This window comes from Mustela lutreola, chromosome 2, assembly GCF_030435805.1.
Source record: "Mustela lutreola isolate mMusLut2 chromosome 2, mMusLut2.pri, whole genome shotgun sequence".
NCBI lineage: Eukaryota > Metazoa > Chordata > Mammalia > Carnivora > Mustelidae > Mustela > Mustela lutreola.
Genome location: NC_081291.1, coordinates 207,581,340 through 207,607,857, shown reverse-complemented (window position 1 = coordinate 207,607,857; position 26,518 = coordinate 207,581,340). Strand labels below are relative to the sequence as shown.

The following is a 26,518-nucleotide window of genomic DNA, read 5'->3' as shown; positions in this document are numbered from 1 at the left end:
TCCCGATCTCCATTTTGGCCTTTTGTGATTGATTTGTTATACTCGGACGTTTTCCTGAAACACTATTCCTGCCACCAACCCTTCTGCTTTCCAGCCTCCTCTTTATTCAAGCTTTCAAACCCCTTCATGATCTCATCCAAGTTCAGTTTAACAAACTCACCTGCACTAGTCAGATCTTTCCTGCCATCAAAACCATATTCAGTGCTTGCACTACTGAACTTTTCTTTCTTAAAATATGCCCTTTCTCTCTCCTGCTTTCCCATGGGTCGTTTCTTCTTTCTGAGTACTTTCTTTTCTTCCTTGGCTAACTCATCTTTGAAATATCATTTTAATTACCACTTCCTTAATATTTCTTACTATCTTGTTGTTTATCTATCTCTCTTCCCTGGTAGAGAAGCCAGTCAGGCACCTTCCAAGTCACCGTTGTGTCCATAGCTCCTAGACACACACCTGAATATGTACTTCATCCACAGGTGATGAATATATGACGAGATGTGTCCCTCACTCTTGTTCAAGAACTTATCAGAGTAAAAGATGGAAACCTTATAAAGCTGATGACAAATTTAGCTGCTTGAAATATCAAAGCCATTGAAAATATATGACACAAGTGAAATAAGGGAAGTCAGTGTGAGATTCAATTCAGACTTCTAATTCAGTGGAGAGCATAAAATCAATATTTACACCTGAGTCTCCTGAAAGACCCATGTTTTGCTTGTCTTCCAGTGTAGAAAAGAATGTGTGTTTCTTCTACTTAGAAACATAATATTTAGGCACCTTGATCTTAAATTGACTCATCTCCCAAAAAGCAATTATTAGTTTCCCACTGTCATATTATTATTTTGGAGGGGTCATATGATATGAGCTTGGTCATATGACATGAGCTACACTTCCCTGAGTCCAAAGCATTTTAATAACTTGAACTTAAAATAGTGAAAAACCAAATTATATTTGTTAGCCTCATGTGGTGCTAGAACTTCCCTTAGGGAATGATATGAGAAGCAAACTTTCCTCTAGTAGCAGAAGGGAAAAAAGAGGTCAAGATTTATGGAATGGAGCCGAAAGGTTCTATGACTATTTTTCTCTGTTGGCATGTTTCTCATAGCACTCCCACTAGCTTATTTGCTTTAAAAAATGACCTTGTCTGTCTTATAGAATAAAACCCAAATTCTTGTTAAAGGCTTTATTTAATGTCCTATGACTCGAGTGATAGAAGATTGATGAAACAATCTTTGAAATCATGAAATGGTGAATTGATTGACATAATCTCAAATTGTTTAGATAGAATCAGTTATTGTTCTTATTCCCTAAAAATATTTACGATTTAGATTTCCTCATGAGGGTACACTGATGGGAAAGGGATCACTTTTAAATTAAATATGAACATACATGTGAATATTTTAAAGATCACTCAAAATCATTAAGACTGTTGAATTAATTTCAGGTAAAGAGGAAAAAAATAGAAAGGTTTGACACAATGCAACTTAGTTAGTGTACCTAAACTGAGTATTCTTTAGTAACCTTTGCACAGTATCAAAAGCAGGTGATTAATATGTTACTGTCCAATCAATACCTGTCATTACCCGCAGATATTTTCAAGTTTGTGATCTCACTGAAACTTAGCAGTCCAAAAACAGAAGAAATTTGAGTAACAGTTATAAATGACTAAAGGAAATTAAGGGACCCCTTCTTTAAGATTCACTTACATCTGGTAGGAAACTGATCTTCCTTGCTAAATGTGGGTTAGATCATAAATAGAATCGGGCATTGGATAAACAGTGGGTCAGAATCGACCTGGCAGTTTTTAGGTTGCTGGGCTAAACTTTCTCCCCATTTGGGAAGCATTGATCTGCCTCTTTTCATGGTCAAACATAACTTTTAATGGTTATACATGAGGAGAAAAGGTTACAATTATTGTTTAGTTTCTGGTTTTTATTTGTTTGTTTGTTTGACAAAGAGAGCAAAAGAGCACAAACAGAACAGTAGAAGGAAAGGGAGGGGCAGGGAGCCTGATGTGGGGCTGAATCCCAGGACCCTGAGACCATGACCTGAGCAAAGGCAGATACTTAACCATCTGAGCCGCTCAGGCGCCCCTAGTTTCTATGTTTCCGTAGCCTTTTGTTACTAACTTTGTATATTACCAATCAGAAATACTTCTTTTTTTTTATTTGTGTATTTTTTTTAATTTTTAATTTTTTATAAACATATATTTTTATCCCCAGGGGTACAGGTCTGTGAATCGTGAATCGCCAGGTTTACACACTTCACAGCACTCACTAAAGCACATACCCTCCCCAATGTCCATAACCCCACCCCCCTTCTCCCAACCCCCCTCAGAAATACTTCTTTATGTTAAATATCAATTTTGTGATTTCTTCTCACACTTGAATTGCATTGGTCGATTTGAGAATATGAAATAGAATGAGGCCTGGAAGGAAAATAATAAAATAGTATTCATAACAATATCCATTCCGTGTAATCTCTGTAAGTGGAAATGTTTTGACTTCAACTGCTATCTCCTTTTTGTTAGGAAACTGTTGCTAAAATCACCTTTCCTCCCCGTTCCACATAACTGAGTCCACCTGACTTTTTCCCCCTGGGCTCCGACCTTTACCTTCTGCACCAATCCCAATGGAGACAGAAAGCCCTTAAGCAGCTTTAGACCCTCTTTGTTACTCTAAGTCGTTGATTCTCCACTTGGACTCATATTAACACCACTATGGTAACTTTGAAAATATAACACTATCTGGATCTCATCCCCAGAGATTCTGATTTAATTGATTTGGGTTAGGGCTCAGGCCTCAGTATTTTTGTGATTTGATTTAAATCTAATGTGAATCCAGAGTTGAGGACTACAGCCTTTATTCCAAGACAAAATGAGTTTGGCTTTCATAGTCTATACCAAATCAGGTGTCCTGTGGGACCTATTCAGCTGTGTAATTCTGGAATCCAGATAAGCACACCTGGGTCCTTGGAAGTTTCATCTCTCTTGGCATGTAATATTCCCAGAGTCCACCAACAGACTTCATTTTGTTTCCTGAGTTGAAACTTCTTACAGTGTGTCGTTCTAAGAACAAGATTCTTGCTCCCAAAACTCAATCTCAGAGAGGTCAAGTCACAGAGCTCGTTAATAACGAAAACTGGATTTAAACACTGGTGTTCTGAATTCACAGCCTGTGCTCTGAAGCATGCCAACGCATTAATCAGGATAGTTAGGCTATGCAGAAATTGAAAAAACGTGAAATCTCAGTGGCTTGGCCCAACACCATTCTATTTCTTTTTTTTTTTTTTAATTTTTTTTTTTATTTATTTGCCAGAGAGACAGTGAGAAAGAGCATGAGAGGGGAGAAGGTCAGAAGTAGAAGCAGACTCCCCATGGAGCTGGAAGCCCGATGCAGGACTCGATCCCAGGATTCCGGGATCATGACATGAGCTGAAGGCAGTTGTTTAACCAACTGAGCCACCCAGGCGCCCTCACCATTCTCTTTCTTAATCACATCAGCAGCTCACCTATGAGCCTCTCTCAAGCATAACTCATGATTCAGGCTCCTTCCATGTTGTGAGCTCACCATCCCAGAATCCTTTGCTTCCAGTCACACAGACAGGTCGGGGTAGTAGAAGCGGGGGAAGAAACACCAAATCTTAACCAGCCATGAGAGGAAGTGACACATTGCTTCCCACAGCCCTTCCCCTCCAAGATGCAGGAAAAGCTGAGAAATGCAGAGGAGCACATGGTTATTACTGTTTCTACAGCAACCCTGCTGTCCACAGATGCCTGCCTTAAGTGGATCTGCAGAACTAAAGATTATTACTCCCTTAATTCCCTATGACTGTGTTGCTCCCTATTAAATCGGCTTCCTTCTGCACAATCAGCATTAATTTGTCAGAGGAATCTTTAATCCATAGTAATCACTTACACTGTAATTTGCTATTCTTCCTGTCCACAGAGGCAATATAAGCTACTTGACTAAGTACATTTTGCCTTATTCTGCCACGCTACATAGTTTATATTGGCTAATTTCCTTCTTTCTCAGTAGAATTGTTATTTCTCAGGCCATTCCTTCTCCCTTCAGTCTGTCCTAATAGATGGGACAGGATGAAGGTTACCCGAGACATGCAAAAGAGACAAAACCATGGTGAGGACATTCTGATGGTTCAAGCCCAGTATCATTCCCTCCCTGCAGGTTGCATTGCTGTAAGAGTGAGTAGACCCCTGACCTACTGGAATTTCAAAGAATGCAGTGAAACATTCAAGCACATTATAACAGCTACTCCTACAAATAGCATTTTAGTCAAGATGCTTAAGACAATACTATATCTATTCAAATAGAAATAATTAAAAGCAGACTAGATAATATTAATGAGTACATGCAGTTATAATTACTTATGTATGGGACACCTGGATGGCTCAGTAGGTTAAGCCTCTTCTGCCTTTAGCTCAGGTTGTGATCTCAGGGTCCTGGGATCGAGCCCCACATCAGGCTCTCTGTTCAGCAGGCAGCCTACTTCACCCTCTTTGCCTGCCTCTATCCCTACTTGTGATCTCTCTCTGTGTGTCAAATAAAGAAATAAAAACTTTAAAAAAAAATTACTTATGTAATGTATGTAATAGTACCTTGATGATTTATTATCTCTCCAGACTTGAGATTGAAGCTTATATTGGCAGTAAGTGAGATAAGAAATACTGTAAAAAAAATTATTCTCTTTCCACCTCAGAACTGGAAGTGATGTTGGAGGAAAGATTTGTTTGAATAAATACAGCTTAAATTGCAATTAGCCAGTACTCATAAAATTCTCTTCTTGTTGGACTGTAATTAATTATCACACTGAAATTTAACTCTTCTAATCTTTTCCCAATGTTCATTAGGCTGAGATTTCCACCTCTGGTTTGCATTCCTTTGCTGGACCTGCAGCCGCTGTATTATTTAAGTGGAATTTCTGCTAATTGGCTGTGGTAGTAGGGAGCTGGAGAAGATCTCTGGCCTCATCTGATCCAATTAGATTCTAACTGCACAGAGACCTGAATCAGATCAGACCTCATGAAGCAAACTAAAAATAACTCAAAGATTATTATTTTTACTATACATTTTAGAGGTTTCAGGACAGTTGTGTCAGAGGACAGTTAAGAGTTCATCGATTATATAAATAAAACAAACCTCCTATCCACGCATGTTCATTCTGCTAAAAATGTATGTAATACAATATTAAAGAGTAGATATGCCTTTATAAACATATTCATCTTTGGAAAACACACTTGGTTAAAGTCAGACCAATAGTCAACAAGGTTAAGCACGGTTTATCCCCCTGTCCTCTATATGGCATCTTCTGGGCTGGACACTTCCTTTCTTCCCTATGACAGATCTCTTCTTTAGGAGAGAGAAGTTCTGGTGAACTAAATCCCACTGAAGTGTCACACACTTACAGGATATTGTTCCACCGTGGAATAAGCTGCTTCCAGATTCAATGACTTATAAGTCCTGGGAGTATCCAAGAGCTTTGGGTGACTGGTTGAGGAGGGACCCAGAATTATGATAATCCTTTTGGAGTTTGAACTTGATGACTTTAAGGTACTAATTCTACCTTCTTTGTTGTTCTTGAACTCCTCCCTCTCCACCTTCCTCCTTACCCCACTACCATGGTCAGGTTCAGTCTCTCACCATCTTTTGCCCAGATAATTACAATGATCTCATAATAGGACTGCCTGGTCACAGCCTGGTACCCAACAACCCCACCCCACGTTACTCTTAGACTGACTTGTGCTTACAGCTTTTTTCTTGTTTTCCATTAATCCCAAGAAAAAGGCCAAGTTCTTGAGAGTGTCATTGAAAATCCTCCCGATCTGCCCCCTAAACCCTGGCACACTCACCACCTTCGCCTCTTTACTATTCCAGCAGCCCTTGATTATTCATGGTCCCTTAAATACATCATGATATATGACATTCCTGTAGTCTTTTTTTTTTTTTTTTTTTTTTTTTTTGAGAGAGAGACAGTGAGAGAGAACATGAGCGAAGAGAAGGTCAGAGAGCGAAGCAGACTCCCCATGGAGCTGGGAGCCCGATGCGGGACTCGATCCCGGGACTCCAGGATCATGACCTGAGCCGAAGGCAGTCGTCCAACCAACTGAGCCACCCAGGCACCCCATTCCTGTAGTCTTTATGTCTTGTTCTTTTGATCTTAAATAAGCTTCTGCCCTAATCCTCTCAATTCCCTTTAAGTCCTAATCTTCCTTTTTTTTTTTTTCTTAGATTTTATTTATTTGTGTGACAGACAGAGATCACACGTAGGCAGAGAGGAAGGCAGAGAGAGAGAGAGGAGGAAGCAGGCTCCCCGCTGAGCAGAGAGCCCAATATGGAGCTCGATCCCAGCACCCTGAGATCATGACCTGAACTGAAGGCAGAGGTTTTAACCCACTAAGCGACCCAGGCACCCCCCTTTATTTATTTATTTATTTTTTTTTTTGAGATTTCTTTATTTATCTGCGGGGGGAGGAGAAGCAGAGGGAGAGGGAGAGAGAGTCCGAGCTAAGCAGATTCCCAGCTTAGCACAGAGCCTGTTGTAGGGCTTGATCTCACAACACTGAGAGCACAACCTGAGCTGAAACCAAGAGTCAGATGCCCAGCTGCTGTGCTACCAAGGTGCCCAATATTGATCTTCTTTTAAAATTCAGAAGAGGTTTACCTCCTTCAGGAATCCACCTCCAAACACACTTATATATTTACACCCTTCTTATTCACACTCTGTTATACACCCAATCTCTACTCACACAACACAGCACACATGCTGTCGCATTTGGATTAGACACTGTCCTCTGCTCTTGTAGAACCTGGTCTGTGCTTCCCCATTTGCATTTAATGTCATGCATTATAATTACATGCATCTGCGTCTTCCTCGGATTTTGTCTTTCTTGAATCTCCAACATCATATCTAAGCTAGAAGAAATACTGAAAGGAGTTTGATATTGCATAGTTTATTATTCTCTCCAACCTTGAGTTAAGTGATTTTTTTTTTTTGAAATAAGGTCTGCTAGGATAGAAGGCCACTAGAAATTTTCATAGTTCTATGCCTGCAAACCTGCCTGAAGTTTACCTCTTTGTGGCACCAATTATATATTTAGGTGGAAGACAGACAAAACTGAGATTTGGGAGCATTTGTCTCTTTCTTTATAATTGTAGCTGATATCCATAAATCCAGACTTGGACCTGGAATCCTAATAATGTCAGCTACACAAAGTTATGTGAATACACAAAGTGTATGTGAATATCTGTGTCATCATATGCCAAACCGCATGCCTCTGCTCCTGAATTTACCTGACCATTTCCCCCCATGTCTTTCCCCATTGGTTACAGATCGAAGGTCTGGAAGCAAACATGTGACCTAAGGTGGGTCAGTTGAGGTATTCCTGGCTGTGGCGCCCCTCCACGTGGGTCCCCAGCTGCAGCTCGGCCAATCACTTTCCTTCACTGGAGTTGTATATACTGGAATGAGACATGGTTGAAATCAGTTTTTCTCTCATGGGTAATTGCAAGGCATAAAAATCCTCAGAAACTGTTGATGTTATATAGAGGTGCCCACCTACAGTGGGGAAGAGTACTATTAATGAAATGATAAGGATGTATTGCTTGTGAAAGGCTTTAAGAATCATTGAAATAGGTATGAGGTTAGATCCTATGAGGAAGCCAAAGTTCTCACTTCTGATCAACCACATCAGGCTAGCACAGGTGAGGTTGTGAGCAAGGCCTGCCGAGAGCTGTGATCTAACAGCAGCTCTTGGGTCTGGGCAGTTCCAGGCTCCTGAGAGCTGTTGCAGGTAATAAATATCAGAACAGAGCGAATCATTGGAAAATCATTGGCAGGCCTAAAACCAGAGATGGCCCCAGCAGACAGTGACCAATCGAAGGCTTGCCTCAGGTGAGGATGGCGTCTTTCTAAGGTCCAGAAAGAGGATCACAGTTGTTTGGGTGGGAAGGCCAGCTGGCAATGTAGAGTTTAGCAGTTGATAGAATCACATGAAGAAACATGAGATTGGGCAGCACGTGGGCTCACTGCCAAGGACCCATTACATTATCAAGGTCTGTTACCTGCTTCAGCATTTAATCTGGAAGGGTTTACAACCACCAACACACACCCAAGCCCTATGGGAGCATTAAACGTTAAACGTCTAGGCTTGGAGGGTAGCCGTTAATCTGCCAGGTCAATAACTATGTGAGCTTCCATATTTATTTGAAACTCTCCAAGCTGGAGTCAATGGAAAGGAAAACAGATTACTCTAAGGACTCTGAATCTTGGTAATCAGATTCAATCTCTTACATCTTATACAAATCTCAGCAAATAGATTTTCAGTAGAAACCCTTACAGTCACTGTTAAAAAACTGACTTATGATTTTTTTCCTACTCAAAATACAACTAAAAAAAGGTACAGAAAGAAAAAGATAGTCCTGCCTAAAGTAATTATCATAAGCAAGTTAAGGTAATTAGCTCAGTATGAAGTTTCAGCAAAGGTTACTTCAAAAGGGTGAACTGTGCCAAAGCAATATAAATGAGTGTTATATCTAGAAGCAGTTGGAAATTTTTTTAGATTTGAAAAGCAAAAGGCAATAGAACCTGTGTGCAGTGGCAGTATCTATTTAAATGTAGCTTATGATTGCATATCTGCTATAGTCTTGATTTCAGCACATTTTTATGAACGGCATATTGTGCAGCAAGCAGCCATTGCCCACAGGGAAGACATTCTGCACTCTGGCCTCTGGCTTACTCCCCTATTCATTCAGTCTTCAGAGCTTCAATTTCCGGCATATTCCAGCAATCCTCTCTTTCCCCTTCCTCTCCGCTTTCTGTTGAGACTTTGTTCGTCTTTCTATGCCTAGTGCTTAACAGAGTGAAGAGACTTCATAAACAGTTGTTGAATGGATGAGAGAATGAGAGAGGGCAGTCTGCTGGAATATAACCAGCTCTGTGGTGGGAATTAGGACCCCTGAGCTCTATTTTTTACCATGAAATTGGCTAAAAGACCTTTATTTTCACCTCTCACAAATCTGGTTTTCTCACCTGCAAAACAAGTGGGTCCGTTTCTATTTCACAACAGTACCCTGCAGATCAAAAACCTTTTATATGCAGCTAAGAGGTATTAAGAAATCATTACTGAGGGGCACCTGGGTGGCTTAGTGGGTTAAGCCTTTGCCTTCGGCTCAGGTCATGATCTCAGGGTTCTGGGATCGAGCCCTGCATCAGGCTCTCTGTTCAGCAAGGAGTCTGCTTCTCCCTCTCTGTCTACCTGCCTCTCTGCCTACTTGTGATCTCTCTCTCTCTCTCTCTCTCTCTCTGTGAAATAATAAATAAAATCTTAAAAAAAAAAAAAAAAGAAACCATTACTGTTCTCTTTAGTGTATGACATATTATCTAAAAAAAAAAAAAAAGCTCTCTTTTGCTGAGTACAATCAAATTCTATAATTATTTTCTTGTCTTAGTCTTATATACTTAGACATTGGCTCTAAAATTCCTGAAGGCAGGTGCCATGTACCATTCAACTTTTATCTCAGCACCCAGAATAGTGGTTAGCACACGGTAGAGGCTCATTACCTATTTTGTGAGTAAAATGTGGATGTTGCTCCCTAGCGACAACCATTTAGAATTGCAGACGATAATGACAGAACTAAATCAAACACTTCAAGGGCATGACTGGAAAATAAACTGATCTATGTGTGGGTCAATACTACTTTTCTAAATATTGGTGTCTAATAAATATAAAATGAAATGAAACATGTTCATGTATTTGCATGAAAAAAAAAAAGGTCTGGAAACTTTTGTAACTATGAGTTACTGCATTTAGACTTTGACCCACAGTACATTATGCTGTGCTGTCCCAAGGCTCTGTTGGCAGCTAATCAGATAATGACTCTTGGAATCCATGCAGTATCCAGAACATATCAAGTAATATAGTTCAGTAAATCTTCTATTAGATTGCTGTTTTCCTAAAAAATATAAAATATACTCATCTTAAATTATTATCAATATTACCTTTATTTTATTATATGAATTTGATCTTCATTGAACTCACTATAAATCTACTATAGGAATTGGGTACTTGTTCAGAAAATTTGGTCAGTGGAGATAACTGGGACCCAACCACTTCTCAAAGGGTACCTTCTGGTTTGAATTATTCTTGCTTTCTTCATCAATCAAATCATCTAACATTGAACTCCCGTGACAAAATGTTAGTGTGAAGATCACCCTACACATCCAAGACCATTTGTTATTCTCATTTTGCATCCTCTTTGACATCTAGGCGATGTAGAGATTTCTTGAAGGTCTCTCACTGCCTCATACAAATTTAGTCCTACATAAGATGTAAGATGAATGATCCCAATTTAATCAAAGTTGGATGCAGTCTCGTGCTTCCTTAGTTCTGTTATTTTTGGGGAGGGGGGCTTTTCATAGGGATCTCAGAATACCTATATGCTCCTTAAAACTGCTATTCCATATTAAAGATTTCTTTTTGTTTACACTGTATGCTAATCTTGGCAAAGGAGCTATATCAGATAAGCTTAGGTCAAGCATTATATCACACACACACACAAACATACAGTGAGATACAGAGAGAGAGAGAGAGAGAAACTGAAATAACAAAGGTTTTAATGAAATGTTTTAGAAGCTTGTTTCTCTCTAATGTAAAGGAAATCCAGAGATAGGCAATTCAAGGATCACACAACATGTCCATTAAACTCACACCTACTCTTCCCTCCCTAGGAGGGAAACTAGGATGGATGGAAGGTGGAATGGAGAGACAAAAAGCCCATTCAAGCCATCTTTTAAGGAGGTTTCCTGAGAGAAGTCACAAAATATTTTACTTACAACTTACCTTCCAGCATCTTATCACATAAAAAAAAAAAAAAAAAAAAAAAAAAAAAAAAAGACTAGCTTTAAGAGTACCTGGAAGATAATAGTCTTTATTTCAGGTAGGCATGTACCAAGTTAACCATCAGGAATTCTTTTATTAAGAGAGGGGAGCCTGGGTGCTGCAGTCAGTTGAGCATCTGATTCTTGGTTTTAGCTCAGGTCATGATCTCAGGGTCAGGAATCGAGCCCCACGATGGGCTCCCTGCTCAGTGCAGTCAGCCTAAGATTCTCTCTCCCTCTCCCTCTCCCTCTGCCCAACCCCTGCAGCTTGTACTTGCTCTCACTCTCAAAAAATAAATCTTTTTTAAAAAAGAGTTATTTTATCAAGGGAAACATAGGAAACAGATACTGAGGTAGACATCTATCTACCACAGGAATTGAGTCAGTAAATTAGGTATATTTATTCATTTAAAGAAACAATGGGCTCATTTTGGTATCATATATTACTAGAGAAACATTAACTTTTAATTTTATTATTGTGAGGATAACAGAGAAATTCCTTGTAAAGCCCTCCCCTGCCAAGGATCTGTTGAATGAAGTTAGTAAAGTGGGCTAGCATGAAAAAAGGAAAAATGACTACCTTGGACATATTTGAATTTTGCAGGATTATTTTATTTTTTGCAAGTCATATAGATTTATTGGGAGAATCTTATGGATTGATATTTCTATCCTTCTAAAATAAGCATTTTAGGGATTATAACAATATTTGGTTATAATTTAACCACTTGAAATTATAGTAGGCTTATTTGATTTATGTATAGATATAAAGTAGCTAGCTGAAGAGAGATACAGACCTAGACACAGTTAGTTCTGAGATCCTGTTGTTATTAATGGAAGGTATAGAAGTAAATACTCATATTAAGAACCATACTCCATTGAGTTTGTTTTTCTATTCTTACCATTCTGTAATAATTTATTAAAGCAACAGAGAGGAAAATGCATCATTTTTAAATTAAGCAATTCAGAGTGTTACAAAATTATATACCTTACCAATTGCCAGTAGGTTTAAAATAAAATACTGGTTTTAAAGACTTCTGAACATGAAAATATTGTACTACAATATTTTAATGCATTGGCTAAAATAACAATTACTGTGCAAATAGAATGGATTGAAGAAAAAAATTTGCCAAGTTTTATTCTGCTCATATATGCATTTTACTTTCAGTACTATAGTTGGAATATTTTTTCATTGCTTTAATTCATCACATATGGATTATCATAAATAAATAGGATTATTTAGTGTTCCTTCTTTAATAAAAACATAAAAATGCTTCAGCTTCATACATATTTTCATTATAATAGATGAACCCATTTTAAGTTTATTCTTTGGAAATTGTGGTCTTTTTTTTCTAGAAAACTCCAAAAATTTTATCTCTCACTTATTTTTTATGTACTTCTTAAAAACTCTTTTGTCCATATGAAAATTTTCTCCTAATGGAAATACTTTGTAATTCTGCTTGCATCTTATATAGGCATCAAATATCTCTGTGGTCCTTTTTTATTTTCCTATTTTATTAGGACTGGTGTTAATTAAATTATTGCATAGATTATTTATAAGTCCTTTGTATTATGTTGTTCTATAAAATACATTTGTAAGTTGGTCGTGTCAGTGAAGAAGGGAAATGATACAGTAGTATCCTTGTCATATCTCTTATTTACCTGAAACATTATTTAATTGGAAAACCCGGTCAAGGTAGCTGTATTAAGTTGCTGTATAGCAATGCTGAGCCTAAAACTGTGTTGCAAATATTACTGTACCAATTGCAACATTATCAGAATCTCTTTTTTCTTATGAAAAGCTATTCACGGAATGAAGTATATTATCTTAGAGCCTTGTTATAAATCACAGATTCACAGTATCATTAGAGCCACTACAAATACATTTATTATCTTAATTACAGAGTCTCATTCTGGTACAAATTTTCAGTCTATAATTTCATTCAAAATTTTTTCATTATCAGCGAGTGATCAGTATCTACCTATGGAGCTAACAAAAGACACTAACAGACACAAAGATTTTGGGAGAACAGAGAAGGAAGCATATGGCTTGTTTTCCCTCCTGACAAGAACCAATTCTCTTTCTAAAGGAGTCCCTTACAATTCAATTCAATCCTGACACTAAGTCCCTGGAGTCAGCGTCAGACTCCACAGGTTTAAGGACTTAGTCTCACAAGACTGCCCACGTTTCAGATGCCAGTCACAAGTTTCAGGTCCCTGAATTACCCACACTTCCATCTAACTTGGTTGCAAAATCAGGGACTCCCACAACCCCTTCCTTCAGGTTTCAATCAATGACAGAGGTCGCAGGACTCAGGAAAGCACTTTATTTACTATTACCAGTGAATTATAAAGGATGCAATCCAGAAAGAACAAAACGAAAGAAATGCATAGGGCAAGGTTTAAGGGGAGGGGCCTGGAGCTTCCAGAACTTCTAAGCCCTTTTCAGGAGCTCCCCGCATCAAAGCACTGTCAGTGTGTTCACCAACCCAGAAGATCTCTGAAACTCATCATGCAGTGGTTTTTTTTTTTTTTTTTTTTTTAAGATTTTATTTATTTATTTGACAGAGAGAGATCACAGTTAGGCAGAGAGGCAGGCAGAGAGAGAGAGAGAGAGAGAGGGAAGCAGGCTCCCTGCTGAGCAGAGAGCCCAATGCGGGACTCGATCTCAGGACCCTGAGATCATGACCTGAGCCAAAGGCAGCGGCTTAACCCACTGAGCCACCCAGGCGCCCCATGCAGTGGTTTTTAATGGAGGTTTCCTTGTGTGTGTGTATATTTGAATCACTAGTTACTGGTGATTAATCTCCAGCCCCAGCCCCCTTTCCCAGAGGTTATAAATGGGACTGAAAATTCCAACCCATTAATATGCTTAGGTCTTTCCAGGGACCAGACCCCTTCTTAAACCTGTCTAAGTGGCCTTCAGACACCAGTTATCTCGTTAGCATACAAAAGACACTTTTATCACTCCAGAGATTCTGAGGGTTTTAACAACTGTGTGCCAGGAACGGGGGAATAAGACCAAATATTTATTTTTTACTAAATCACAAAGCATGAGTAATTTTTTTATTGAAGTAGCATCAGAAATGTACTACAATAAGTATCAGTGGGGGTAATCAAAAAGAATATTTAAGACTTGCAATTCTTGTGAGTTTCTAATTAATAGAATTAAAAGATCTTCCAAATACCATAGACTGTTAGATTTTCAGTACAAATTGCCCTGTCTATGCCACCACTTGCTCTGTCATAATATCATTAGTAATGCTACTAATTTTTTAGAAAAAGTCATTTAGGGAAAGGGAACATTAAGTTATTAGCAAGTGAATCAAATCAGAGATCAGTACACTTTTTCTACAACAGACGAGAGAGTAAATATTTTAGACTTTAAAGCCATGTGGTCTCATAACTATTCAACTTTGACACAGCACCAAACCAGTCAGACAACATGGAAACAAATGGGTTGAGCTTTATTCCAAAAAAAAAAACTTTATTTGTTAAAACAACCTGGGGCCAGGAAGGGGGGGAGGGAGGGTGTCTGCCCTATGTGGCCCATGGTCTTAGTTTGCTTACTCCTGGACTAAACTGAGTACAAAAGTATTTACCATAATATATGATTATAATGGATAATTAAAAAGATAATTTGCTTTAACAACCTTGGATTTTTGCATATTGATCACTGTATATAACAAAAAAACCTATGTTTTTGTTTAGTACTAAGTTTATAGTTTTTAAATACCATAAGAAGATAATTATTTCTGAAATTTTTTAGAATTCATGAAAAATTGTGTAGTAGCTTCCTGAAGACAGAAAATTCTCTTTGCATACATACTTAACCAAATTGTGCTTTATAATCCAGAAATCATCAACTAAAGTTAAAATAATTAACAGCATTAAAAATAAGTTAGATTTCTTTCTTTTGTCAAGAAAAATGCCCTTTTGGGTTTAATTTAATAATAAAGAGGTATAAGAAATACTTCCACTGGGCACCTGGGTGGCTCAGTGGGTTAAAGCCTCTGCCTTCGACTCAGATCATGATCTCAGGGTCCTGGGATCGAACCCCACATCGGGCTCTCTGCTCAGCAGGGAGCCTGCTTCCCTTCCTCTCTCTGCCTGCCTCTCTGCCTACTTGTGATCTCTATCTGTCAAATAAATAAATAAAATTAAAAAAAAAAAGAAATACTTCCACTATATTACAGATGACCAACAGACACATGTAAACATGCTCAACATCACTAATCAGCCACTAACCAGCCACTCTGAGATATAACCTTACACCTGTCAGAATTGCCAGTATCAAAAGGACAAGAAATAGGGGTGCCTGGCTGACTCAGTTGGAGGAGCATGTAAACTCTTGATCTTGAGGTTGTGAGTTTGAGTCCCATGTTGGGTGCAGAGATTACTTAAATAAAGAAATAATTTTTTAAAAAAGAAAGAAAGAAAGAAAGAAAGAAAGAAAGAAAGAAAGAAAGAAAGAGAAAAAAAGAGGACGCCAAGGTGGCTCAATATATTGAGTGGCTGCCTCTAGCTCAGGTCATGACCCCGGGGTCGTGGGATTGAGCCTCACATGGCAGGGCTCCCTGCTCAGCAGGGAGTCTACTTCTCCCTCTTCCCTTCCCTCTGCCCCAACCCTGCTTGTGCTCTCTCTCTCTCTCAAAGAAATAAATAATATCTTTAAAAACAAAAAAAGACAAGAAATAAAAGAGTTGGTGAGAATGTAGACCCAAAGAAACAATTGTGCACTGTGAGTACAGCCATTATGAAAAATAGTATGAAGGCTCCTTAAAATATATATTATTTTTTGCATTTATAGATATTATATATAATATGTACCTTACATATTTATGTATATTATGTGTTTATGTATCTAAATACATATACATATGGTGGAATATTACTCAGCCACAAAAAGAAAGGATAAGATTTTTGTCATTTGCCATAATTCTTTATATGGAAAACCCAAAAGACTCCACCCCCAAACTACTAGAACTCATACAACAATTCAGCAATGTGGCAGGATACAAAGTCAATGTACAGAAATCAGTGGCTTTCTTATACACTAATAATGAAAATAAAAAAAGGGAAATTAGAGAATTGATTCCATTTACTATAGCACCAAGAACCATAAGATACCTGGAAATAAACCTAACCAAAGAGGTAAAGGATCTGTACTCAAGGAACTACAGAACACTCATGAAAGAAATTGAAGAAGACACAAAAAGATGGAAGACCACTCCATGCTCTTGGATCGGAAGAATAAACATTGTTAAAATGTCTATTCTGCCTAGAGCAATCTATACTTTTAATTTTTTATTTTTTATAAACATATATTTTTATCCCCAGGGGTACAGGTCTGTGAATCACCAGGTTTACACACTTCACAGCACTCACCAAAGCACATACCCTCCCCAATGTCCATAATCCCACCCCCTTCTCCCAAACCCCCTCCCCCCAGCAACCCTCAGTTTGTTTTGTGAGATTAAGAGTCACTTATGGTTTGTCTCCCTCCCAATCCCATCTTGTTTCATTTATTCTTCTCCTACCCACTTAAGCCCCCATGTTGCATCACCACTTCCTCATATCAGGGAGATCATATGATAGTTGTCTTTCTCTGCTTGACTTTTAATGCTATTCCGATCTAAATTCCACCTGTATTCTTCAAAGAGCTGGAGCAAATAATACAAAAATTTGTATGGAATCAGAAGAGACCCCAAATTGCTAACGGAATGTTGAAAAACAAAAATAAAACGGGGGGCATCACGTTACCTGATTTCAAGCTTTACTACAAAGCTGTGATCACCAAGACAGCATGGTACTGGCATAAAAACAGACACATAGACGAGTGGAACAGAGTAGAGAGCCCAGATATGGACCCTCAACTCTATGGTCAAATAATCTTCGACAAGGCAGGAAAAAATATACAGTGGAAAAAAGACAGTCTCTTCAATAAATGGTGCTGGGAAAACTGGGCAGCTATATGTAGAAGTATGAAACTTGACCATTCTCTTACACCATACACAAAGATAAACTCAAAATGGATAAAAGACCTCAATGTGAGACAGGAATCCATCAGAATCCTAGAGGAGAACATAGGCAGTAATCTCTTCGCTATCAGCCACAGCAATTTCTTTCAAGATATGTCTCCAAAGGCAAAGGAAACAAAAGCGAAGATGAACTTTCGGGACTTCATCAAAATCAAAAGCTTCTGCATAGCAAAGGAAACGGTCAACAAAACAAAGAGGCAACCCACAGAATGGGAGAAGATATTTGTAAATGACAGTACAGACAAAAGGTTGATATTCAGGATTTATAATGAACTCCTCAAACTCAACACACACAAAACAGACAATCATATCAAAAAATGGGCAGAAGATATGGACAGACACTTCTCCAATGAAGACATACAAATGGCTATCAGACACATGAAAAACTGTTCATCATCACTAGCCATCAGGGAGATTCAAATTAAAACCACATTGAGATATCACCCTACACCAGCTAGAATGGCCAAAATTAGCAAGACAGGAAACAACATGTGTTGGAGGGGATGTGGAGAAAGGGGAACCCTCTTACACTGTTGGTTCGAATGCAAGTTGGTGCAGCCTCTTTGGAGAACAGTGTGGAGATTCCTCAAGAAATTAAAAATAGAGCTTCCCTATGACCCTGCAATTGCACTACTGGGTATTTACCCCAAAAGTACAGATGTAGTGAAAAGAAGGGCCATCTGTACCCCAATGTTTATAGCAGCAATGGCCATGGTCACCAAACTATGGAAAGAACCAAGATGCCCTTCAACGGACGAATAGATAAGGAAGATGTGGTCCATATACACTGTGGAGTATTGTACCTCCATCAGAAAGGACGAATACCCAACTTTTGTACCAACATGGACGGGACTGGAAGAGATTATGCTGAGTGAAATAAGTCAAGCAGAGAGTCAATTATAATATGGTTTCACTTATTTGTGGAGCATAACAAATAGCATGGAGGACATGGGGAGATAGAGAGGAGAAGGGAGTTGGGGTAAATTGGAAGGGGAGGTGAACCATGAGAGACTATGGACTCTGAAAAACAATCTGAGGGTTTTGAAGAGGCAGGGGTTGGGAGGTCGGGGTACCAGGTGTTGGGTATTACAGAGGGCACGGATTGCATGGAGCACTGGGTGTGGTGCAAAAACAATGAATGCTGTTATGCTGAAAAATAAAAAATAAATTTAAAAAAAGATTTTTGTCATTTGCAATAACATGGATGGAGCTAGAGGATATTATGCTAGGCAGAATAAGTCAATCAGAGAAAGATAATTATTATATGATCTCAATGATACCTGGAATTTGATACCTGGAATTTGAGAAACAAGACAGAGGATCATAGGGGAAGGGAGGGAAAAATGAAACAAGATGGAACCAGAGAGGGAGACAAACCATAAGAGATTCTTAATCTCAGGAAACAAACTGAGGGTTCCTGGAGGGGGTTTGTGGGAGGAGTGGGGTAACTGGGTGATGGACATTGGGGAGGGTATGTGCTATGGTGAGTGCTGTGAATTGTGTAAGACTGATGAATCACAGACCTGTACCTCTAAAACAAATAATACATTATATGTTAATAGAAAAAAAATAAAAAATAATAATGACAACAAATGCTAGCAAGGATGGAGAGAAACTGGATGTCTCCTACTGTACTGGTGGAAATATAAAATAGTACAACCATTCTGAAAAATATTTTGGCAGTATTTTTCAAAATATTCAATGTATACTTATCAAATAACCCAGCAATCCCCCTTTTGGGCATTTATTCCAGAGAAATGAATATATACATTAACACAAAAACCTGTACACGATTATACATAGCAAGCTTAACTGCAAAAGCCAAAACTGGAAATAACCAAAATGTCCTGCAAATAGGTCATGGGTAAACGAACTATGCTATTTCCATATCAGGAAATATTAATTAATAATAAAAAAGGAATGTATTAGTACACAGAAAAGCTAGGATAGATTGCAAGGGCATTAAGCTGAGTAAAAAAAAAAAAGTCCACCTCAAGAAGTAACATACTATATGATTCCATTTCTATGACACTCTTGACATGAAAAAATTACAAAAATGGAGAACAGAGTAGTGATTCAAGCAGTTATTAATGGTGAGGGGAAGGCTGTTGGTGTGACCATAAAGGAATAGCACAACAAATCTTTCTGATAATGGGTTAGTTTTGTACCTTGCTTGCCATAGTGATCCCATGATCTCTGCATGTGTTCAAATGACACACAATGACCCTCACACTTTATTCTAATGTCAATTTCCTGATTTGGGTGTTATACTCTAGTCTCCTGAGATGTAACGACTGGAGGTTACCGGGTGGAAGATACACAGGACCTATCTCTATTCCTTTTATAACTGTCTGTGAACCTGTAAATATTTCCAAATAAAAGCTTAAAAAGAAAAATATGTATATTCTGCAATCCATTCTTTCAAAGAAAGTACGTTCCCTACATTTTTTCAAGATGTTTATGACGTTAAATTTCTTAAGTTAATAGCTTCTCTCTTTCCAACAGTTGATGAAACCAAACTACTTATATGCCAGAAGGTTACTATTTGTTTATTGTTTATCTTAATTAATAATGGAGTAAATAATTCTATAAATGTTATACTTGCCATGTCTTTAATAACTAATTTACAGTTACTAATGGGTATCAAAAGATCAAGGACACCAAAATCATGATTTAATCAGAAACCTCATTTAACACATTAGTTGAAACCTCATTACTGACCTCACAAGCAGGCACTTTGCTGGAGCTGCCAACAGGAAAACAAAATGTGACTAATTTTCTACTTTCCTCTATTTAAAAAATGAATTAATGAATATAAATATGTCCCAATTTAATATCTTAACAGCTTCCATAACACTTACTTTGGAAACTCTTTGCCTGAATAATTGGGCCATTGATTATTTCTGGAACATAAATTAAGCCCTCCAAATCAATCTTATTTGGACTTCAAAACTACAATAAAAAGGTTTCCAGATTACTTTGGGTTTATGTATTTCAAATTATCTTCTTTGATAAATCTCTCTTTTTTGAAAAGGCTTATTTCTTAAGCTGCTGGACTCAGCCATTCTTTAATCATTAATAGCAGCACACCCAAATATGTCTCACATTCTGCTTTCATAATTTACTAACATAGTTAAAATGTGTGTACGAATATTTTTAAAGAGTCTATTGGAATTCTTAGTGGTATCGTTTTCTTAAGAGTGCGAAAAGCCATAAAAAGAAAATCTCTTGTGAAAAGTACAAATACAGGTTCACAATTCCTTATCTACAATTTTGAAATCCTCAAAAACAAACAAACAGCTATGGAAACCGAAACGTTTTATGTAACTGACTTGGTGGCCAGACTTGACCCAAAGGAATCGGGCTTTTTGCGAGTCTCTTTGTAATCCATGGCTGTTAGTATTCTCACCTTTACTACAGGAATGTAAATGTATGTATGTGTGCTCAGGATGCTGGCCTTGGAAGTATCCCACGATATATGGCATATGTACTATATTCCCTTGCCAAAATCTTAACATTTATGACTTATGAGATAGACCTGGCCCCAAGGGTTTGGGATGAGAATTACAGACCTGTCATAGAAAAGTATAGATTAGGGGCACCTGGGTGGCTCAGTCATTAAGGATCTGCCTTCTGCTCAGGTCATGATCCCAGGGTCCTGGGATCGAGTCCCCCATTGGGCTTTCTGCTTGGCGGGGAGCCTACTTCTCCCTTAACGCCTTCCCCTTACTTGTGTTCCCTCTCTCTGTCTCTCTGTCAAATGAATTAAATCTTTTTTAAAAAAAGAAATAAAAGTATTGGATAGATATTTATATAGCACAAAAGTAAGAAACTATTTATCTGACAAAGGAGTCCAGGAATACAGATATTTCATGATATGAAATTTGAGAGGAGAATCAGATAAGTACCAAGGTGACCTTCATTTAATTAGTAAGAAAATTAGGGGGCTGGGAGGCATTCAGCAACTTGTGCAAAGAACAGTTGGAACCTAGGCATTCTGATTTTAGAATTCGTGCTTTTAAACCACAAAAATGTTATTGCTGAAAACTTCTGAATGGCTCCACTGTCACAGCAGAGTGAGACTGAGTCTCTGATCTAAAAGTAACAGGATTTTATGGAAGTTCATACTCTTATAGGCAAAACCCTAGGCTCCAGCAGAGTGTCAGGCTGGCTCAAACTGGAGGATCCTTTTAAGGAAAAAAATGAACAGCCCCAACAAAAATACTATGAGAACTCTCAGACTGTGGATTTCACCTGTGCAATGGCCACGGGCCACCGTGAACTTCCAAGCAGCTCCTCTGTGCCTCTTTTTTAAAGAGCAGAAGATTCAGGATCACCAGACATGTAAGGAAAATACCAAACATGAGACAGATCAAAATAAAAAGGAAACTAAACAGGACAGGAGGTAATACAGAAAGTAGAGAAAGTTTAAAATATATGTGTGTGTGTGTACATATATATATGTGTGTGTGTGTGTGTGTACATATGTGTATATATATGTACACACACATTATATATGTGTGTATACACACATATATATACATGTATGTGTATATATATGTGTATATATACACACACACACACACATACATATATATATATTTCATTAGTACCTTCAGGGATTAGGAAGAGAAACCATATCAATGAAAGCAAAACAGGACTCAATAAAATAGGGAGGTGGGTACTTTCGAGGATAAGATAGAGCACCCAGAAATTAAACATATAATAGCTGAACATTAGAAGTTCAACAAAATTTTGGAATGTGAAGTCAATGAAATTCCCCCGAAAATAATTCAAGAAAACAGAAATCAGAAAAATTAGAGAAGTTATCCCAGAAGTGCTTTCAGAATAGGCTTCCAGAAAGAGAAACAGATAAAATGATGGAAAGGAAATTATCCATTTATGGCACAGTTTCAAGAACTGAAGAATGAGTGTCTAGACATGAAAAATCCTAAGGGCCTGGAAAAAGAATTTTTTTAAAAAATCCAAGTGCATTATGCAATTTCATAGTACCAGTAGTAAAAAGAAAATACTAAGAACTTCTGATAATTGTTGAAAAATTTTCTAAAACTTTGTGGAGGAGGGTATCAACAGACATAGGGAAAGATGAGATCTCAGGGAAATTGCTTAAACAAAGTAAGTGTAACAGAAATGAGAGGTAACCATGGTGCCTTGCTTGGCTCAGCAGTAAGCAATGACGTGGTAATATAAATCCTGATGACATGGTAATATAAATCCTAAAAGGATAAAGTTTGTCTGTGGGATCTAAACTCCCAAATACTATGAAAGTAACCAATAGATAATATAAAATTTTAAAAAACTAAAAGAATGTAATTGTATTACAAAGAAATAGGAGGAAAGTTACTAAAACAGGGGTGCCTAGGTGGCTCAGAAGGTTAAGTGTCTGACTTCATTGCAGGTCAGGATCTCAGGGTCCTGAGAGTGAGCCCCTCATCCAGCTCCAAGGTCAGCAGGGAGTCTGTTTGCCTCTCCTTCTGCCTTTCTCCCTTCCCCTGCTCGTGCTCCCAATCTCTCTGTCTCTCTCTCTAATAAATGAAACATTTAAAAACTTTTTTTAAAAAATGGGGAGAGAAGATGGCGGAGAAGTAGCAAGCTGAGACTGCTTCAGCTAGCCGGAGATCAGCTAGATAGCTTATCTAAAGATTGCAAACACCTGAAAATCCATCGGCAGATCGAAGAGAAGAAGAACAGCAATTCTGGAAACAGAAAAACAACCACTTTCTGAAAGGTAGGACCGGCGGAGAAGTGAATCCAAAGCGACGGGAAGATAGACCCCGGGGGGAGGGGCCGGCTCCCGGCAAGCGGCGGAGCAACCGTGCACAAAATCAGGACTTTTAAAAGTCTGTTCCGCGGAGGGACATCGCTCCAGAGGCTAAACCGGGGCGAAGCCCACGCGGGGTCAGCGTGGCCTCAGGTCCCGCAGGGTCACAGAAGGATCGGGGGTGTCTGAGTGTTGCAGAGCTTGCGGGTATTGGAACGGGAAAGCCGGCTACAGAGACAGAGCCGACAGTAAGCTCGCAGCTCCGTGTTACCTTGAACCGGTCGCAGGCTCGGTGAGCTCGGAGCGCGGCCGGAGGTCAGGCAGACGGGAGTAACTGGGCGCTGTTCTCTGAGGGCGCACTGAGGAGTGGGGCCCTGGGCTCTCGGCTCCTCCGGGCCGGAGACCAGGAGGCCGCCATTTGTATTCCCGTCCTCTGGAACTCTACGGAAAGCGCTCAGGGAACAAAAGCTCCTGAAAGCAAACCCGAGCGGATTACTCACCCCGGCCCTGGGTAAGGGCGGTGTAATTCCGCCTGGGGCAAAGACACTTGAGAATCACTACAACAGGCCCCTCCCCCAGAATATCAACAAGAAATCCAGCCGAGACCAAGTTCACCTACCAAGGAGTGCGGTTTCAATACCAAGGAGAGCAGCAGAATTCCAGAGGAGGAGAAAGCCAAGCACGGAACTCATGGCTTTTTTCCTGTGATTTTTTTTAGTCTTGCAGTTAATTTAATTTTTTCTTTTTCATTTTTTTTTTTTTTCTCGCCTTCGGGTAAAATTTTTTTTTTTTTTAACTGTTACCTTTTTCTTTTTTAACGATTTTTTACTAGTTTATCTAATATATATATATTTTTTTTTTACATTTTTCTTAGGTGTTTTCTCTTTTAAAAAAAATTCTTTTCTTTTCTTTTCTTTTTTTTTTTTTTTTTTTTTTCTTTTTTCTTTCTTCCTTTTTGAACCTCTTTTTATCCCCTTTCTCCCCACTCACGATTTTGGATCTCTTCTAATTTGGCTAAAGCATATTTTCCTGGGGTTGTTGCCACCCTTTTAGTATTTTACTTGCCCCTTCATTTACTCTTATCTGGACAAAATGACAAGACGTAAAAATTCACCACAAAAAAAAGAACAAGAGGCAGTACCGAAGGCTAGGGACCTAATCAATACAGACATCGGTAATATGTCAGATCTAGAGTTCAGAATGACAATTCTCAAGGTTCTAGCCGGGCTCGAAAAAGGCATGGAAGATATTAGAGAAACCCTCTCGAGAGATATAAAAGCCCTTTCTGGAGAAATAAAAGAACTAAAATCTAACCAAGTTGAAATCAAAAAAGCTATTAATGAGGTGCAATCAAAAATGGAGGCTCTCACTGCTAGGATAAATGAGGCAGAAGAAAGAATTAGTGATATAGAAGACCAAATGACAGAGAATAAAGAAGCTGATCAAAAGAGGGACAAACAGCTACTGGACCACGAGGGGAGAATTCGAGAGATAAGTGACACCATAAGACGAAACAACATTAGAATAATTGGGATTCCAGAAGAAGAAGAAAGTGAGAGGGGAGCAGAAGGTATACTGGAGAGAATTATTGGGGAGAATTTCCCCAATATGGCAAAGGGAACGAGCATCAAAATTCAGGAGGTTCAGAGAACGCCCCTCAAAATCAATAAGAATAGGCCCACACCCCGTCACCTAATAGTAAAATTTACAAGTCTCAATGACAAAGAGAAAATCCTGAAAGCAGCCCGGGAAAAGAAGTCTGTAACATACAATGGTAAAAATATTAGATTGGCAGCTGACTTATCCACAGAGACCTGGCAGGCCAGAAAGAGCTGGCATGATATTTTCAGAGCACTAAACGAGAAAAACATGCAGCCAAGAATACTATATCCAGCTAGGCTATCATTGAAAATAGAAGGAGAGATTAAAAGCTTCCAGGACAAACAACAACTGAAAGAATTTGCAAATACCAAACCAGCTCTACAGGAAATATTGAAAGGGGTCCTCTAAGCAAAGAGAGAGCCTACAAGTGGTAGATCAGAAAGGAACAGAGACCATATACAGTAACAGTCACCTTACAGGCAATACAATGGCACTAAATTCATATCTCTCAATACTTACCCTGAATGTGAATGGGCTAAATGCCCCTGTCAAAAGACACAGGGTATCAGAATGGATAAAAAAACAAAACCCATCTATATGTTGCCTCCAAGAAACACATTTTAAGCCCGAAGACACCTCCAGATTTAAAGTGAGGGGGTGGAAAAGAATTTACCATGCTAATGGACATCAGAAGAAAGCAGGAGTGGCAATCCTTATATCAGATCAATTAGATTTTAAGCCAAAGACTGTAATAAGAGATGAGGAAGGACACTATATCATACTCAAAGGGTCTGTCCAACAAGAAGATTTAACAATTTTAAATATCTATGCCCCCAACGTGGGAGCAGCCAACTATATAAACCAATTAATAACAAAATCAAAGAAACACATCAACAACAATACAATAATAGTAGGGGACTTTAACACTCCCCTCACTGAAATGGACAGGTCATCCAAGCAAAAGATCAGCAAGGAAATAAAGGCCTTAAATGACACACTGGACCAGATGGACATCACAGATATATTCAGAATATTTCATCCCAAAGCAACAGAATACACATTCTTCTCTAGTGCACATGGAACATTCTCCAGAATAGATCACATCCTCAGTCCTAAATCAGGACTCAACCGGTATCAAAAGATTGGGATCATTCCCTGCATATTTTCAGACCACAATGCTCTAAAGCTAGAACTCAACCACAAAAGGAAGTTTGGAAAGAACCCAAATACATGGAGACTAAACAGTATCCTTCTAAAGAATGAATGGGTCAACCGGGAAATTAAAGAAGAATTGAAAAAAATCATGGAAACAAATGATAATGAAAATACAACGGTTCAAAATCTGTGGGACACAACAAAGGCAGTCCTGAGAGGAAAATATATAGCGGTACAAGCCTTTCTCAAGAAACAAGAAAGGTCTCAGGTACACAACCTAACCCTACACCTAAAGGAGCTGGAGAAAGAACAAGAAAGAAACCCTAAGCCCAGCAGGAGAAGAGAAATCATAAAGATCAGAGCAGAAATCAATGAAATAGAAACCAAAAAAACAATAGAACAAATCAACGAAACTAGGAGCTGGTTCTTTGAAAGAATTAATAAAATTGATAAACCCCTGGCCCGACTTATCAAAAAGAAAAGAGAAAGGACCCAAATAAATAAAATCATGAATGAAAGAGGACAGATCACAACTAACACCAAAGAAATACAAACTATTATAAGAACATACTATGAGCAACTCTACGACAATAAATTTGACAATCTGGAAGAAATGGATGCATTCCTAGAAACATATAAACTACCACAACTGAACCAGGAAGAAATAGAAAGCCTGAACAGACCCATAACCAGTAAGGAGATTGAAACAGTCATTAAAAATCTCCAAACAAACAAAAGCCCAGGGCCAGACGGCTTCCCGGGGGAATTCTACCAAACATTTAAAGAAGAACTAATTCCTATTCTCCTGAAACTGTTCCAAAAAATAGAAATGGAAAGAAAACTTCCAAACTCATTTTATGAGGCCAGCATCACCTTGATCCCAAAACCAGACAAGGATCCCACCAAAAAAGAGAGCTACAGACCGATATCCTTGATGAACACAGATGCGAAAATACTCAACAAAATACTAGCCAATAGGATTCAACAGTACATTAAAAAGATTATTCACCACGACCAAGTGGGATTTATTCCAGGGCTGCAAGGTTGGTTC

At 38.5% G+C, this 26,518-nt stretch overlaps 1 protein-coding gene across 1 annotated transcript in view; it reads left to right on the top strand.

Annotated features, from left to right (window-relative positions):
- CYYR1 (cysteine and tyrosine rich 1) overlaps window positions 1-26,518 on the top strand; it is a 111,620-nt gene that overhangs the window by 64,187 nt on the left and 20,915 nt on the right. The gene's annotated exons all lie outside the window — the stretch shown is intronic.